Below are 17189 nucleotides of genomic sequence, written 5' to 3'. Positions count from 1 at the left end.
TGCATGTCAGGTTGCCAATGGTGCAGGCAGTAGGAGAGGAAGAAAACAATTAAAAAGTTTCTTTTATGTTTTGTAGCTTACAAAATGCTTGGAGTCCTAGCCTTGTTATTTTAGGGACAGGGTAAGACTGCAACTACTTGCGCGGTGGTGCAAATCAGGTTACTGATGGTGTGGACAGTAGTGAGTGGGAAAAGGCGGCATTAACACAGCACCTCTTTTATTGAGGCTACAACTCCAGGGTTACCCAATGAAACATGCTTAGAATTCGTGGTGCTTCCAAACTCTTGACAAATCCATTAATCTGTCCCACTTTGCTGCTTTCTGGTCGCCTTAGCGTGGTTACACAGCAGAGGGTTTTGTTTCTAGTCTGATTTCTGCAAGAATCGTTCGAAGGCACTATCTGTGGTCTATGTGCGCTGTCTCCTTGCTCTAATTAAAGATCTTCAAGAATGAGGATCTCATTGAGCCATCCAAACAAAGACTGCCTGCATCTGGATACTAGGGCAACGTTTCTTCTCAATAAATGCTTGCGAGCCTCTTTCCACTTCTGACATACCCACCGTTCTGCTGGCGTACCTTCCCTCCTGTGCCTGCCACTGGCCTGCGCTCTGAGCATCTCCCATATAGGCTTCAGTAAGGAGGCAATTTCCTGAAATTGCTGGGAATAGGTCTGGTCCTAGGGCAGGGCCGCTCCGGGGACCGCCCAGGGCGCCATTAGCTCCCCGCAATGCCAGCTCAGGGGAGTCTTTCAATGTCTCCCTCGAGCTGGTATGATGTGAGAAGGTGCAGAAGGTGCCCTATTGAAATTAAATCTGCCCGTTCCCGGTTATCGCGGTGTGTGCTGCTGGAAATGCATTGGAGGGACAGGGCCTCCATGTCCATGTCCTGTATTCCTTTTATCATGTGTGTTATGTGTTATTTTCTGCACAGGAGTCCATGTAGGACTCCTCACAGTGCAGCTCTTCCTCTTTTTGATTTGCTGAACAGACCCTTGGGATACCCTTATGGCACCTATGGGTACAACCCTGTACCCCTATTGTATGTTTTGGGCACCTGTGTGCAGGGTATGGGCTGGTGGAAGCTCCATGCCGAATTTGACAGGTGCTCTGAGTATCCTCCATTTTGGGATACCCAGGCCATGTCATTGGAATCAGTTAATTCCTGATAGTAGAAAAAATGGCCCTTGTGGCCTCTTGCTTTCTATTGCCTGTTATCTTGTTTTCCCAAAATCCTGGGAAGCCCTGACTCTGTCTCTTCCCCTGGCTGGCTGTTGGGTAGAAGTTCCATACATGGTATTGAGTGGGAGTCCAGGCCAGACTGGCTGGAGCCTTCCCAATGACTGTATGTGTGGGTACGCCTGTGGGGTGGGACCTGGGTGAATGGAATGTGTGACGAATGCAAATTTCATGTTATGGGTGTCTAGTTTCTGGTGTTTGACACAATGACTGAGACAGCCCTGACTGAAACTGGTATGAATGCAGTGTGGAGTGCTGAATGGCTGGGTGTTTATCCGAATCCACATTCCTTGTTGTGAGTTTCTGGATAGAGAAGAATGGCCTGAATGCACTGAGAGCCTGATTGGCTGCCTGCCTGCCTGAATGCCTTTCTGAATGATTGGTTGCCTGAGTGTGACCCAGCAGAGTGAATGAGAGACCGAACAGTTTATCTGATGGAAATCATTCAGAAGCTGAAGTTGAAACTTGATGTTATCCTTGAAGCCCAGCTGGAAGAAGAAGGCTTTTGCTGCTGCTTTCCTTCGACGCAATCCAAAAGCTGGCGTGTCTCCAAGAACTGATCCAAGAGAGGCCCTGATTGGGAGACATCTTCCCGAGCTATGAGGGAACATTCTGCACCAGCTAACCTTCACCATGGCTTCCTGGTAGTCAATCCTCGAAAGGCTGTCGACTAAAGACGGGACCACCGAGGAATCTGAAGCAAAGCGCCCGGACATTGAAGTCCATCACTGTTAACAACCAACATTGCCGACCGTAGACGCAACGCTCCATTGCCTAAGACATTTGAATCAAGGACTCCCTTGCTCATCACCGACGACCGATTTGTCCCGCTGGAGAAAGTCAAGGTCGCTGACAAACTGATTAGAATCCGCCTGTGGGTTTCCCGCCACCTGAAGTCCTCAAAGACGCTGATGAAGATCCAAAAGCCAGCCGTGGTCGAGTCCCAATTGCCGATGCCAAATGCTGATGACCCGGCGCCTTTGTTGGGCCTAGGTTCTTCATTGACTCTTTGCGGCAACAAACTATCATCGCTGAGGTGCACTGTATGCCTCATCTTCACAGGACGTCAACGACTGATGGTCGACAAACACCACAAGGACCGAAACTGCTGCTTCAACACCATTGTTCACCTTTTTTCGAGGGATCTCGACGATCCGTGGCTCCTGTCTTAAAGGTAGTTAACTCAAGAAGGATCCGTCGACGCCCCATCGTCAAACTCTGCTAAACCAGGTAAATTGGGGTAGTAGAACATTTGTAGAAGGAAATAAGACTCTGTTAAACAATATATGGACTGGGCTTGTTGATTACATTATTTACAGGTTGCCCAGGTGGGGGATCCCCACACAGAACTCTGGCAGAATACTGGGCCCCTACCACCAGGCAATGTTTTAACCAACTTGTTTCCCCTCCTCAAGTCTATGGTTGATACCTTTTGCTATTGATTTGTATGCCATTTGAAACTGTCAACGATGCATTTTAATGGATTCAAAGAAGTAATTGTGGTACCACATGGAGACTGTATATATTTATCATTTTAGAATTGCCTGAGCACATAGTGTGTTATTTTTAAATACCGGAATAAGAATGGAAGTTTGCCATGAGCGGGGAATTACCCCCTGCTCTAAGATTTTGTTGAAAAGTAAGGAGAACAGATCGGCCCAGAATAGAGGATAGCTCTTAATCACTATATTGGCTAACCCGTTAGGTCCAGGGGATCTGGAGGACTTGAGGGCAACTATTTTGTTCAATATTGCCTCTGCTGAGACATCAAAAGGCAACTGAGAGGGAGCCTTCACCCTAAAACTATTCAAGGTTTCTATACCTCCTGAGTTCCGGTCTAATAGGAACTTTTCCCATGCCTCCTTACTTATTGGATTAATTAAGGGGCCTTTAACCTTCTCTCTGTTCTCATTAAGGAGAAACCAAATGCCGCGAGAGTTTCTAGTGCAGATAGTTTGTACTAGCTTCTGATACCTGGCATTTTTTTCAGTGCTCTTAATGTTCTTAATATCTGCTCTGTATCGATTTTTGATTTTCCTTAGTTTCTCATGGTATAAGGCTCCAGGTAAATTCATCGGTTTCAGACCTCGAATAGCCGCTCTTAGACCTCTCTTAGCATCCCTAATTTCCCTGTTAAACGGGAGTATGCACCCCCCTATTTTTAACATATGTCCCTTGTTGGCCATGGCATGCTGGCCTGAGAATCTAGATATCCAATCCTCAATCTCATTTATCGACATGTGTTTGAACTCATGGAAATCTAGGGCTGCAATACATTTAAGTGCTTCCATAGCCGAGCTTATATTTCTCTCAGACCACACAATTCTGGATCCTGCACAGTTGGTTTGGATACTACCTATATTAGGAGGTACCGATGTAGGAATAGGGATGCATAGAGTGCACTGTGGCGACGCATGGTCGCTCCATTCGTTATGCTTCACGGCCATATCAACTACTCTTGTCTGCAGCTCGGGGCACATAAATATATAGTCTAATGTGCTAGTAGAATCTCCATTAGACCAGGTATGTTTCCCTGGCCGATCTCCCATGGTGCGGCCATTGATCATAGCCATGTCCCAAGCTCCAAACAATTGTAGCCAGCCTAGCCCTTCAGCTTCCCTCTTTCCATGGGTCATTACACACCTTGTACTAAGGTCAGGATTAGAGGATATGAGTGTTTCATCAGTCATATGGCAATTGAAATCGCCCATGACCACCACAGCCACATTTCCCACTCTCAGCCACCAGGAAGACAACAGGTCCTGTATCGCCTCCTGTAACGAATCACGAGTCAGTTCTCCTGGGGGGTTATAAAGATTGATTACTAGGCACTTTCCCAAACCTCTTTCATCATGAAGTTTGACTTCTACTGCCAGAAGCTGCTCCTCAGCTTTACACTGTATCTTACGAGACATAATCAAATTCATTACCCCAGTTAGTAACCCCCCATAGGGACGACCCTTACTGCCACGTTTGACCACCGCTTGATGTATAACAAAACCGTCTAGTAATAGTGGGTCAAGAGACCATGTCTCTTGAAGACAGATACAGCTGTATTGTGAAAGTAGGTCTGCAGAACCCTCAGATCTCAGAAGGTGGGAAAAGCCTCTGCAGTTCCAGGAAAGTAATGATAAGCATCAATGGTTCTTTAACATTTGCGGGATGGATTCTAGCAGTGACTTCAGGGCTTGCTGTATTTCAGCCAGAGCAGGGTTATCCCCCGCCCAGCTTTAAGCACAATATCCACCGGAACTGTAGGCATAATGTCTTCTGGTTTAGGCAATGGGCCCTTCTCCATAGGGTCCACATCAATCTCAATGTCCACTGCCATCAGATCCTCTTTGTAATTCCTGATTAATTGCGCCGTAGTCAGGAAGATACAATGTATGGCCGAGACATTGGGATTAGGGCACCCAAGTGGTTCAATGAAAGGAAAGTCCTCAGATTTTAAAACACGCAATTGAGGTATGTGATATAGTCTTGCGAGCAGCTCTGAGCGTGCTAACCAGGGATTTTTGCCACTGGGGTGCAAGTTCTTAATGAAGCAAGTGCGATTAGTAGTTGTATCATTCACTGCTCTCTTCTGATCCAGTGATGGAGACTCACCAGGTTCCTCTAACGCCTGTATCTCGGGAACATACTCCGACTGTGTGTATTTACTGGTTTCCTGGTCAGGCTCATCGCACAGCACAGATACTTCATTTTTGTCCACTTCAGTTGCCTTCTCTTCAGGTATCAGCCAATCTGACAGAGGGCCCTTTGCCCTAGCCGCCCGTTGAGCTGCTCTCACCATTCTTTTCCTGGCCTTTTTTGACCGTGTCTCAGGTGCTAATTTAGGTCCCGATATAGGAGGTTGGGCACCTATTGCCGCTGGCTTATTCTTCAGTGCCTTTTTTGCCAATCTGCGCTGTTTAAGTGTAAGGGGGACTGGGGACTATGCTCCTGCTCCTGTTCATCCACCTCCTCAGGAGATATCTCAATTATACTGTTGCTATTGGGTGCGTGTGGCCCCTCGCTCTCTTCCATCTCCACTTCCTGCTCGTTGATCTCATCTGCTGTAAGTAATGCAGCTGATAGATTAATTTCTGCCTCTTCTCGGGGAAGGCCTTTAGAGCCTAATGCCATAGTAATAGAATTGGTATTAGCCAGGATACGTCCCAACATCTGTAAAAGTATCTTGAGGGCAAATTGCAGGGCCGCCACCAACGATTGGAGCTCAGTTATCTTTGATGAGCTAGGGTGTAGATCGATGTTATCTTCCATCAAATTGTCTGGATTGTCCTCCATCAACGTCATTACTAAATTAGGAGAAGCAGACAATCGTCCGCTCCTTTCCGGAGCATTATGTTCCCCTGTGGCACTATTCATGCTGTTTTCTTTAGGGGGCGTTATGCCACTGTTTGGCCTCATAGGGGTTTGTGCCTGCATCCCTCTCTGTATAGTCAGACATAGATCTAGGAGGGAGTTGTTATCTATGTCATCGAAGTTAGAGGTATTTAAGGAGATGCCACCATTATGTATCGGTGCTGACGTATCCTCGTTTACTGTAGAGTTGATGGCAGGGGGAGGATTCACCGGAAAAAAAACTCAGTTATAGCCCCTTGCACCACTGGTAAGGCATATTTGGCATTCTTTTTCATTTTTACCCCTTTCTTTGGGCACTCTTTAGATTCCTTAATGGGTGGACACTTATTTTTGCGTAGATTGTATATCGAGTGGGGGGCTCTTCTACCCCGCTGCATGTCTATGTTATAGCTCACTTCGCTTCACAGTCTAATGATTGTAGAGAGGGCTGATGTTTACGTGGCGAGATGATTCCCCTTGTTCCACGCTGGTAAGCAAAATTGATTTCCCGCCTTTTCCTGTGAACCCCTTGTCGGTCAACCTCTTTCAGGAAGGCTCCTTTTAATGAAGGGGCCAATCACCCGGTACCACAGCTGGCTTTATGTCGAGACCTGTTGGGCCGTGGGGACCGAGCACTGCTGGGAGCCTCAGGGGGCTGCCGTGCCGTGCCGTGCAGTATTTAGCACAATTCCGGAGCAAACCCGGAACTCGGAGCGGCGCGGCTAGCCAGCCAGCCTCCAAGCTTTCCCTGCTAGGCTCTCACCTGCAATCTTGCCAGTGTTACTCCTCACGGCCGGGGCCTCTCCTTCTTCTCCTTCTCCCTCACTTTCGCCCGCGTTGTTGTCCTCGCTGCCTCGCTCCCTCGCCCGCACACTCGAGCGAAACGGGATACAGGATTCGAGGAAAGGACCCTCCTACGCGTCGAACGTGTCAAGCCGCACCTCTGACAATCACACTTCTCTCAGAGGCCGCCTCCGACACTCATCAGTGTGTTATTGTATGTGTACATAATCAAAGTCTTATTTATATAAAGAACTGTGTTTTCACTAACATAGTGTGTGGACATTCCCTTGTGGGTGCTTGGGGACTACACTGTACTTAAGAACCAGCCCACATCACCTCCTGAGAGCTTAAGCCTTGATTGCTCAACGATAGCTACCTTATGGAGAATCTTGGCTGGGGTGCTCTGTGCTTCTACTCTGCCATATAGAGAGGGCAGAAGTACAGAAAACCCGCCTCCAGTCTTTACAGGGTGCATTTAATAACAATCTGGCGCTGACGCTTTCACATCAGCGCCTATTGAAAAATGGGCCCCCCTCTGCATGTGTGTGAGGGAGGGGAGGGTGCCACATATTTGTTTTGCTGGCTGGGGCGCTTCTGCTGGTAAGGCCGGCCCTGGTTGGCCATACAGTGGTGCCTGTGCCCTGCCGACAGGGTTGGACCCGTCCATAAAATTGTCTCGGGCACCAATTAAAATGTGGCCCACATTTGCGAAGGGCAATTCATTCCTTTTGTGACTCTGTTAGAATAGTACCCAAGGGAGAGTCTTTTGAGAAAATTTGATTGAAATTGCGCATTTTAAAGAATATTTATTCAGCAACACTGGTCAAAACTATTAGCTGCATGGTGAAGTAACTCATCAAACTGGCCCACACTGGGCAAAAAAGTGGCCCACTTTGACCACTTTGCATTTCTGGTTTTGGCCATTGGCTATTGCCCTATAGGCCAGTCCAAGCTTGGCTGCTGATGCCTAGTAAAGGAGGTAAGGGAGGAACGGCAGGGTTCTGGGGATGTCCCCCACACTCTGGGGCTTCTTGCAGGACCTGATGATGTGGCCCCTCCTGCTGCTGGCAAAGTAGAGAGGTGGTGTTCATTGATGCCCATGGGCACCTCCTTCACCCCTTCTACCACCACTTTTGCCTATGCCACAAATCACAGATAGCTAATGATGTCAACAAAACTTAGGCCAAAAGACGCCCGTTTCAGTTTCCAGGCGTGAAATAGGACATTAGGTGGCTTAAGTCTTCTACGAACACAATCGCTGTCAAAGTGAGTACATGGAGAAAAAATAGGTTTCCTCAACTCAAATTCATACAAAGCTGAATTGCAGCATCGTTAGCCAGCAACAGCAACGGAAACTCTGTCACGCGCGGACCTGCAGAAAAGGTGTTCATGCTTTTACCAGTTACCCAAAGATGAACGAGAATGTACCTATGGGCTAAACGTGGGGCTGCATCTGGTAAAGAAAACAGAACAATTGGTTTGCACATCACACGATTTATTTTCACTGGCGCGTTAAGCAATGTAGACGATGATCTTGCAACAGAACAACAAGCATTGGCAAAACCAACAGTTTTGCTTTTGTGTATGAATTGGATATGTGTTTACCAGGCGCTGCCATAATGGTACTATGTGTCAATCAGATGGTAATAACTGTAACATTGTGTGTTTCGTGGGCATATGATAGCAATGTCGGTTCAATGTCTATTAATTACCTAACACACATCACAACTGTTGGCTTTGCAAGTCCTTGCCTTTAACAAAGCTTCAGTGCCAAGCCAAGTATACTGCTTATAAATTAAGCGGCTGAAGGCACACTTGGTTAAGACACTTGTATTACACCAGTAGCAACTTTATAACTGCAATTAAGCCATTAACTCACAGTGGACTGCTTTGAAATAACACAGGCAGGTGCACTTCTTGCACAAAGTTTGATTTTACTGCTTGATAAAGGTAACTCAAAGGGATCCCAGGAGGATGTGCTTTGGCATGCAAGGGGCAGGGAGTGGGTGGGTAATTTACCAAACAACATCCACAAGCTGTGTGCTCCTCCACAGATCCAATATCCCACCTACCTGTATTGCAATGCAATAGTTTTGGCTTATAGGTGTGACTTTAGCACCACCTAATAGTCAAAAACTATAAATCAACAAGAAGGCATGCTCAGATAGGTTGTTCATTCATCAAGTACTAGAAAGTAAGGCCGCTATTGGGCTCTTTGGTGCAAGTAAGAGCGCGTAATATGAGAGGAGGCTGGCATCACCATTCCCGAGAAAGGGCCCTGCACTGCAAATCCCCAGATACTGGGGGCTGCAGCGAGGAAGGCGGGAGCATCTCTCGTGCCAAGCCCTAGGCAACCGCCTGCATGCTTTCATAACAGCAGCCCGCGCGCCATTAGGAGCTGCCCATGCCAGAAAAGCTTTCATTTAAAAGATCAAACTGGGAAACCCATTGAAGGCATTTATATGCATCCTTTCTTTTTATTGTGGCCAATACATATTTAAGTAAAGAATCGCAGTCAAGGGCCTTTATAGGCCTTGTTTTCTGTGACGTTGTGTCTGGCGAGAGGACGCTGGCTCTGTGTCCCAGATGCTGTCCACATAAAAAAGGGCCTTGGGTCCTGGATATGGCACTGGCACAGGATAGGCCCGGGTGCCCACCACACAAAAAAACCTACAGTTTAAAAATGCCAGTAGGTTGCTTCGAATGTAATTGTTTCCATGAGGCGCTCGAGCACTGCCTTTTGAGATGGGGCTATACTTGGTTAAACGCCAGCACCTAGGCGCACGGCGCTTCTGCCATTGCTTTGAGAGGGCAGATGGTGGCGTGCCCTCTGCCCCAGGGACCAGGTACGGTGTTCAAACGGGCCTGTGCTTTTTATCAGCAAGGCCGCGTTTTTACAGGCCGGCGTGTTGCGAATCAAAGCAACATTATCTACCTAAGGCTTCCACATGTTTACAAACTCTTACCATGCTTTAAGCCCAACATTTCTACAACTGTACTTCTGCCTTTAACCCCTTAACTGCCAGGCTATTATTCAAGTCTATTAACAAAGGACGAGCATACGCGTCCTTGGCACTTAGCATGCAGGCGGGGCTGGGAACTGGGGCTGCTAAGGTGGGCTGCAGATGGACTTCAAGCTACCCCAGGGGGGAAGCCCAGAGATATTATCCCATCAGACCAATATTGAGCTACACAGTACTGTAATGAAGCGTGAACCTGTTGCAGGGGAATAGCTCACATCATTAACAAATTCACAGCTTGCGCGTGCCATGCATTTATTTATTTATTGAAAATGCCTATAAAGCGCATTTTGCCCAAAGGCCTCAAAGCGCTACAAGTAGTTTTTGTAAATGGTGTATGGGGTGGCCGGGGAACACCCTCTATCACACACAAGCACTTTCAGCAGGACATTGAAGCCAAGGGTGCCAAAGGCATGATTGGCTAAAGTGGGCGGGGTGTAGAGTGCGGGACAGCTGATCCTGTGGAGCGTGCGGCACGTGGGGGCTGGGTGGTCCTGAAAGTGATGCATTGTACCACTACTTTCCACAGTCGGGTCACTGTATGAGTCCTGCCGTACTTTTACGCAGTTGTCGTTCAGTGTTTTGCCGGGATGACCCTTTAGCTAGAAATCACTACGTTCTGCCTTATCGTAAAAAGCGTGCATATAATGCATGCGTGAACCTTTTACACATGCCTTTTACATTCTGCAGGATTGTGCGCGGAGTGGAATTACTGCAGCACCAGCCGCCCTGCCGTACAAGTCTGCAAGCATTACCGCCAGCAAGTGAGTTTGATGCTAGAATTAATGCACCAGTTCCTATTAAATCCTCGTGCTTTTTACATCTGATTCCACTGTGCATGGGGTACACCATGCGTAACTGGTAGGAGGCATTTACACAATTTGCACTACGAAGGTCTGTTATAACTCCAACTTATTGCACCTTGTAGTGTAAATGATGAAAACTGCATGGAGGGGACCTCGGAACAGGTCCCCTTTAGGCAACTTACGAGGTTTTAGAAAATGCACTCCTTTTGTCTCCTAACCAAGTCTTACTGATGATAGTGCCTTGTAAGGCTGGCAGACTCTGCCCACCCATTCGTCAAGATAAGCTTGAAGGTTCATTATGTATGTCCTGTGAAGAACATTGGCCAGGTAGGCAAGGACTAGTAAACTGGTAAATAGGGCAACCAGTTAACTTTAATCACACGAATGTTTGACTAAAATATGTCTCGCTGGTTTTGTGATGTAAATTGTGGTTGTACTTTTCTTTGACCCTCTTAAATTTAGGATTTTCAGAATTCCCCATCATTTTCAAAACTAAAACATCCATTATCAGCCTCTGCATGTATGTGCAGACACTGATGCTTAATTTTATTATTGCAGATTAAGAAATAAACATAAAAGTAGGTGACGGGTAAAAAGAGTTGGAAGCGAAGTCGCTGCGAACTGGCGAGAAAGTAGATTTGGAAAACTGCATTTCCTACCTCTAGAAATCATTGCTGGGGGCATCAAAACCAGAGGGGGACCTGATGCCAAAAATTACAGTGTGTCTACTCGACAAGTATACATTCCTTTGAAATACATTTGCCATTGATGTTATGTTATGGCATGCCCAGTGGGGGAGCATAGAGTCACAGATTCTTGGCCATGGTTATAGGCTGTGCTCTGGGCACAGCGACCACAGTGCAGGGCTTCAGGCCATGCCCAGCAGACCGTGAGGTGAAGTTCAGTGCACCCGGGACACAACCACATGCCATGACTTTCGGGCACTGCTGGGAGGATGGCAGTCGCCCTGCCTGAGGCATGGTCGCAGGCCATGCCCATCCGGCATTGCAGATATAGTTGCTGTGATCAGAGGACTGCAGGTTGGGCCACTGAGAATGGATCATGGCCAAAGGACAGGCCCTTGAGGCAGCACTGCATGTGTGCTCACTGTGCCTGGGGCAAGGCCCACGGCCTAAGGTAATGCCCCAGAAATGGTGATCACTGGCCATTAATAAACCAACTGATGGGCTATATATCATTACAAAATATACAATTTCACTAAAAATATTCTTTTAAAGTTATAGTTAGAAAACGATTATACATTCTTTGAAAATGTTGAAAACGTAGTAGAAGGGACTTTGTAGACACAGTGCAAAAGCTGGAAACCATAAATTCACCAGTTATGGTTAGCAACGCCACGGCAGCTCATGATTTCCCATATTACATCGTGGCTGGCATCACTGATTACAGTACTGATGACATCACACTGACATGACAACTAACGTCAACATATCTTTTTGACCAAACTTCAAGAATACAAGCGAAAGAATGTACCCTGCAACTTACCCCAATACTCATACCCACAGCACCAACTGCAAGGATTCGAATGGCTTCCCAACTTTGAAGGCAAATCTATGGGGATGCATGTCTTTACTTCGCCTGCATTTACTGCGCCATACAAGAACTTTGTCATTTTTACTTGCGCATGCCTTTACTTCTCATGTCTTTCACTTCTCCTAGCACACACTTTGTCATTCCTAGAGGAGAATCCCTTCTTATCTAACCCATATTCTTCCCCGTACCCCACTTGATCCCAACCCTAACCTTACAGCTCATCTCAATCACATCCGTTGCCACCTAGACAATGTGAAGATGCAGCCAAAGTAAAAGCAAGAAGAAGTAAATGCATGAAGTAAAGGCATGAAGAAGAAAACCTATAACAAAGTGAATGTAGACAAAGGTAGACATTATAAGGTTGGCGGTAGCCGTGCCGGTAAAAACTGGCACAGCTGCCACCTGAGTCTGTTTCTTACCTGTACCCGGCAGTGGGATGTACTGGGGCATTCCAGCCCCGGCGAACCCGGTGATTCGCCTTTGCCAGTAAAAATTACTCCCCATTCCCATTTGAGTCCAATAGGACTCAATGGGAATGTGGAGGTGGGTAGCGCCGGCACTGTTAATAACGGTGCCGGCGCTACTGTGTAGGTCTGCTCGCGGGTGCTGTTCCACCCATCAGGCCAGTCCTGCCGGGCTGACCGGAAGCCGCGAGCAGCTCTTGCAGTTTGCCGGTACGGCAACAACGGTACCAGCAAGCTTACCGATACCGTTGTTACCGGACTGGCAACATTGTAATGAAGCCCAGAGATTTCTGGCCGAAGTAAAGGGAGGATACATCTCTGGAAATAGGGGAATTGTCTTATAAAGAAGAGGCCCTTTTCAGAAGGTAGGGTAGGAGTATTACATTTCAACAGGAGCTGGTTGCATGTTGAGAATGCTCGAACATTAATGAGCAGGCCATTGATAAGATAACTGAACTGTATTAATGAAGAAAAGCAAATATGAAATAGGCAATAGTGGAATTCAAATAAAAAATAATTGAAAAACAATTTTGAAATAAGTTGTCTTCAATTGCTGCCAATAACAAGCTTGTCAATATGTGGATCCCTAGTATCACAAATAAGAATACGTTAACAAATGCCCAACAAAATGTGTTCAATATTGCGTTCGCCAACAGCTCAGGGAATATACCACTCCTGTCCACCCGCAAAAGCAGAGGTAATGGCTAATAGCACAGTAGTGCCTTCATCCAGGGTGCCAATTGCTTTTCTTTTTTTTAATGGAAATCAGTGCTGCGTCAATCATACGTGCATGATTTTCCTACAACAAACAACATACTAAGATGAGCGGCAGCCAAACCTTACTATTTCGATTGCCAGGACACTGGCAGCCATGAGACAGGGTCGGGAGCCGCATATGGAAAAGGGGTAAGGCACTGCTGTGTCGTGTTAGTGTGACTACAGAGAGCAGTGTAGGGGTGCTGGGGGCACATGGCTCCGTGACAGAGGCACCAGCTTAGGGAATGTGGTGGAAAATGACAACATGTCATATCCTGACAAAATTGTGAAGATAAGCTTGTGTCATATCTAAAGGGATTTGTGATGATTAGCCTCCGTCACATCTAGACAAAATTGTAATACAAGCTTGAGTCACATCTAAACAGAATTGTGTAGACTAGCATTGTGTCCCATCTAGACAGAATTGTGTAGACTAGCATTGTGTCACATCTAGACAGAATTGTGAAGATTAGCATTGTGTCACATCTAGACAGATTTGTAAAGATTAGCTCTTGTCACAGCTGGACAGAATTGTGAATGTCAGCTTGCATCACATCTAGAAAGAATTGTAAAGATTAGCATTGCAACACATCTAGACAGGATTCTGAAAATTAGCATATGTCACTTCTATACAGCGCTACCACTAACCAAACCACTAAACAATCTCACCCCTCTACATACACATCTCAGACTCTAACTAAACACAACCATACCTCTAATGCACAATAATCCGCACACACTTCACCACACTGCCACAACAAAATATACAATACATAGCATCACACAACAGCACACGACGACTCCAAACCAAAAAGCACACCTAAGCTCAGCGAATGGTGCAAACTGAACTGAGGCTGCCAACAGCACATCACTGCTCTCTTGCCTTTCTCCCGCTCAAGCCTACTAACCTTCCTTTCCTCTTCCCTTTTCAGATCCGCCAGAGCACTTGGAGACCACTCCGATGGTGACAGTGCGCGGTACAAATACCTTTATCATTAACACATTCAGCTTGCGTTCTCAGCCACTTAAATTATTTTTGCCTCTCCCATTTTTACATATTTAGGCATTATGTTGATGTTTGCATATGCCTTACCAATGTCTTTAGTGAATGAAATGACTCATAGTCCAGAGATACAGACTGAACCATCTTTAGGCAATGGCAAAAGGCATTCTTGAAGATTTACTTAGGTTGCCTTTGCACCTCAACTCCTCATTTTACATAGAAACCGGTAACATAGAAGCGGTATAGCCCACACCAGTCCGAGCCTTCACAAGGAGTTTTGCAAGTGCACAGGGACTTTGCCATTCCTGACCACCTTCAAATGTGGAGGGGATCGCTATAAGCACCCTGGGCATTTGTCTGGGTTGCTCATCGTTTTTCTTTCATTTTATTCTTTTTATCAGATAGCTGCTCAGTGCAACTTGTGCATGCAGATTCCTTATAGAAAGGAACAACAAAGGAAAATAGCTGCCAGGGAAATAGGAAAGGGATAATGTCCCTTTTCAAATTTCATGAACTTGAGGCAGGTCGTGTGGTCGGGTTACTGCACACAGGAGGGTAGGTAAGTGGGGAGGGGTAGAGCTTTACAGGTTGGGGAGCGAGGACTTGAACCACTGGCACTTGCCGACTTGAACCAGGGGTTACGCCACAACTCGATTCGACTCACCCTTGAACCACCCAACTGCATATCGCAGCAACGGGGTCACCGCTTTGACAATAGCTGCCTTCCAACTCAAACTGCTGGACTATCCCTCATCGACTTTTCCCAGTGGTTACAACCTGACTTGACCTCAAACAGACCCTGGTGGGCACCCCGACATGCTTCGCTGAGAGTCACCTACGAACAGCAAAGAGCCTCTGCATTCAAACCGCCTCAACGCCTGCTTTTGGCTTGGGCTCACACACAATCCAACGTGCCCGAACTGAGCTCGATCCACTTGCATCACTGCTCTAAGCCGGGATCAATGCCGTTGACACCAAAGACCCGAAACAAGGTACTATCGACCAATAACCGCCCATTTGGTCCATTTCGGGCGCCAGAGACTAGTTAGGTAATTTGTGCAACTTTTACATCCAAAGACATATCCTTTTTTGGTTTATAATTTGCCTGTGGCCCTTGTGTTCAGAAAGAACAAGAAAGCCGATTCAACATTCCAATCCTCCCATCCCCTGCACACTATTAAATGCTGATCACACAGCAGCAGCAGCTAACTAATATTAGAAAGAGTATTACATTTCAATGAGGCCATTCATCCAAAAACAACACGTCAAAAGAAGCTTTTTTGTAAAATGCGGTATTCTTTAGTTTAGAAACAGAAAAATATATGAACACAAACAAACCCTAGGTTCGAAGGAACGCCTACTTTGCGTGAAATCATCCTGATTCTGATGTTTATTGTTTTATGCAGCAACTCATTTACCTTATTTTGCCATTGAAAAAATGAGCTCTACAGTAATTAACGCTGAAGCATTGTATCTTTCCCCAGCTTGCATATTCGAGTTTTGATGGCGTTTCCTAGTGGCCTCATAGCTGCACATAGTTCTGGTGCATTTCACTCTGTGATGGAATCGTTAGGCTTTCAGTGTTCTTCTACTGTGCAAAGTGCAGTCCACGTAAGCCAGGTATGATATGATCTAGAAATGCCCGATTGCAGCTTATACAATTCTATATTATCAATAGGGCTTACCTCACTCCAGACATCATCTCCAGATTCAGCAGAGCGGGTGCCATGATGTGCCCCAAATGCCAAGAACCCCACACAGGAATGACCCATATGTTCTGGGGATGCCCAGCAATACAAGCCTTCTGGACACAAATCAAAGCAAGGGTGGCCGAGGCAGACATCACATTGGACGTGCAGACACCTAAAGCTTGCATCCTGGGCTTATACCCTAAAGGCAAAAAGAACAAGCCTCTGAATAGACTTAAGGACCTAATGTACATTTTAGCAAAAATATGAATTGCCATGGCTTGGAAATGCCCCAGAGCCCCTAGTGTTTCAGTGTGGTGGGAAGACCTCCGGAGATGGTCAACAGCCGAAACGGGGGCTTGGGAGTTGGCACAACGACAACAAAAGCTAGACACCTCCGATGATCTATTAAAATGGGTGGCCCTCACAGTGACCCTGTTTTACACAAAGGAGGATAGCTCCTCCAATGAGGACTTGGACAGCCCATGATAACCCCTGGCGTACATAGATCACAACACAGAACTGTATGGTCTTGGACTAGTTGGGAGGGAGGGAAGGGGGGGGAGTCAATTGCGATTAAGTAATTGTTCACAAAATGATATTAAGTTTGTACCGTTATAGAAAAATTAAAACATTTTTTTAATAAAATAAGGTATGATATGATATGACAGGTTATTTATAACACGCTTAATACCCAGAGGTTTCTAAGCGCAGACCCTGGGATCGAACCCATGTTGCTCTGTGTCGTCTGGCTTCCAAGGCCACTGCCGCTGAGCTATCCTCCTTAGACGGTGACTTCCCAGGTTCCATTTCCCTGTGAGCAGACTATTTAGAAATTATTTATTTTAATGATATTGAATTAGCTCTAGAATGTTCCTGCTGTTTAGGAAATTTGCAATCTTTCCTTAACCATATTATGCTTCGAAACATAAAGCATCCTATAGCAGTGCTGAAATAAAGAAGATTTCCTTCAGTTGCTCAACTCATATTTATATTTTAGCTCAAAGTCTGAAAAATCCTTGCTGACCACTAAGAAGTCCCAGCCTACATATGCTTGCTCTCATGAAGTGAAGTGTGATAATAATGGACTTGTGTAACCTAAAATTTTGCAATGTGTGTTGGTGCATAACTGTGGGCTAGAAGTATCCTACTGAAACCCTGTTGGCATGTTGTGACTGTAGAATGCGTGGTTACGAATTTCGGATTGTAATGAAACCTAAGGACAACCACACCAGTAATTCAATGAGGCAATGTGGCCTTCCCTCTTAATGATGTGACATTACCTGCCTCCTAGTGGCGGAGGCAGCTTTTGGTGCCAGCATTGAAAGATTCCTGCGTGAGCGCTCACCCGTGGTGAATGTTTTCAGTGGAGGGGCCTAAATCTGCCCTGAAATTAGTGTCAGCATAGTGAGGGAGCCTTAGATAATTAAGGGTATTCATTGGGAATTTTTCCCGAGAACATTTTTTTAAATAATGTGCTGAAATTATGCATTTTACACTAGAATGTTTGAGAAAATGGGATAGAAATTCATACAA

The 17189-nt window shown here is 46.1% G+C and overlaps 1 protein-coding gene and 1 long non-coding RNA gene across 2 annotated transcripts in view; one reads left to right on the top strand and one right to left on the bottom strand.

Moving 5' to 3' along the window:
• The window catches only part of FGF18 (fibroblast growth factor 18), a 985397-nt gene that overhangs the window by 760355 nt on the left and 207853 nt on the right, over positions 1-17189 (bottom strand). The gene's annotated exons all lie outside the window — the stretch shown is intronic.
• Positions 1-17189, top strand: part of LOC138581889 (uncharacterized) — a 100215-nt gene that overhangs the window by 61647 nt on the left and 21379 nt on the right. Inside the window, exon 2 of the long non-coding RNA XR_011304844.1 lies at positions 10073-10146. This is a non-coding gene — a long non-coding RNA (uncharacterized lncRNA). The remainder of the gene's footprint in view (positions 1-10072; positions 10147-17189) is intronic.

Source organism: Ambystoma mexicanum, chromosome 3q, assembly GCF_040938575.1.
Source record: "Ambystoma mexicanum isolate Mex_15411 chromosome 3q, UKY_AmexF1_1, whole genome shotgun sequence".
In the NCBI taxonomy this organism is placed as follows: domain Eukaryota; kingdom Metazoa; phylum Chordata; class Amphibia; order Caudata; family Ambystomatidae; genus Ambystoma; species Ambystoma mexicanum.
Note: the sequence above shows the minus strand (reverse complement) of the source record. Positions and strands in the feature narration are given on the sequence as shown.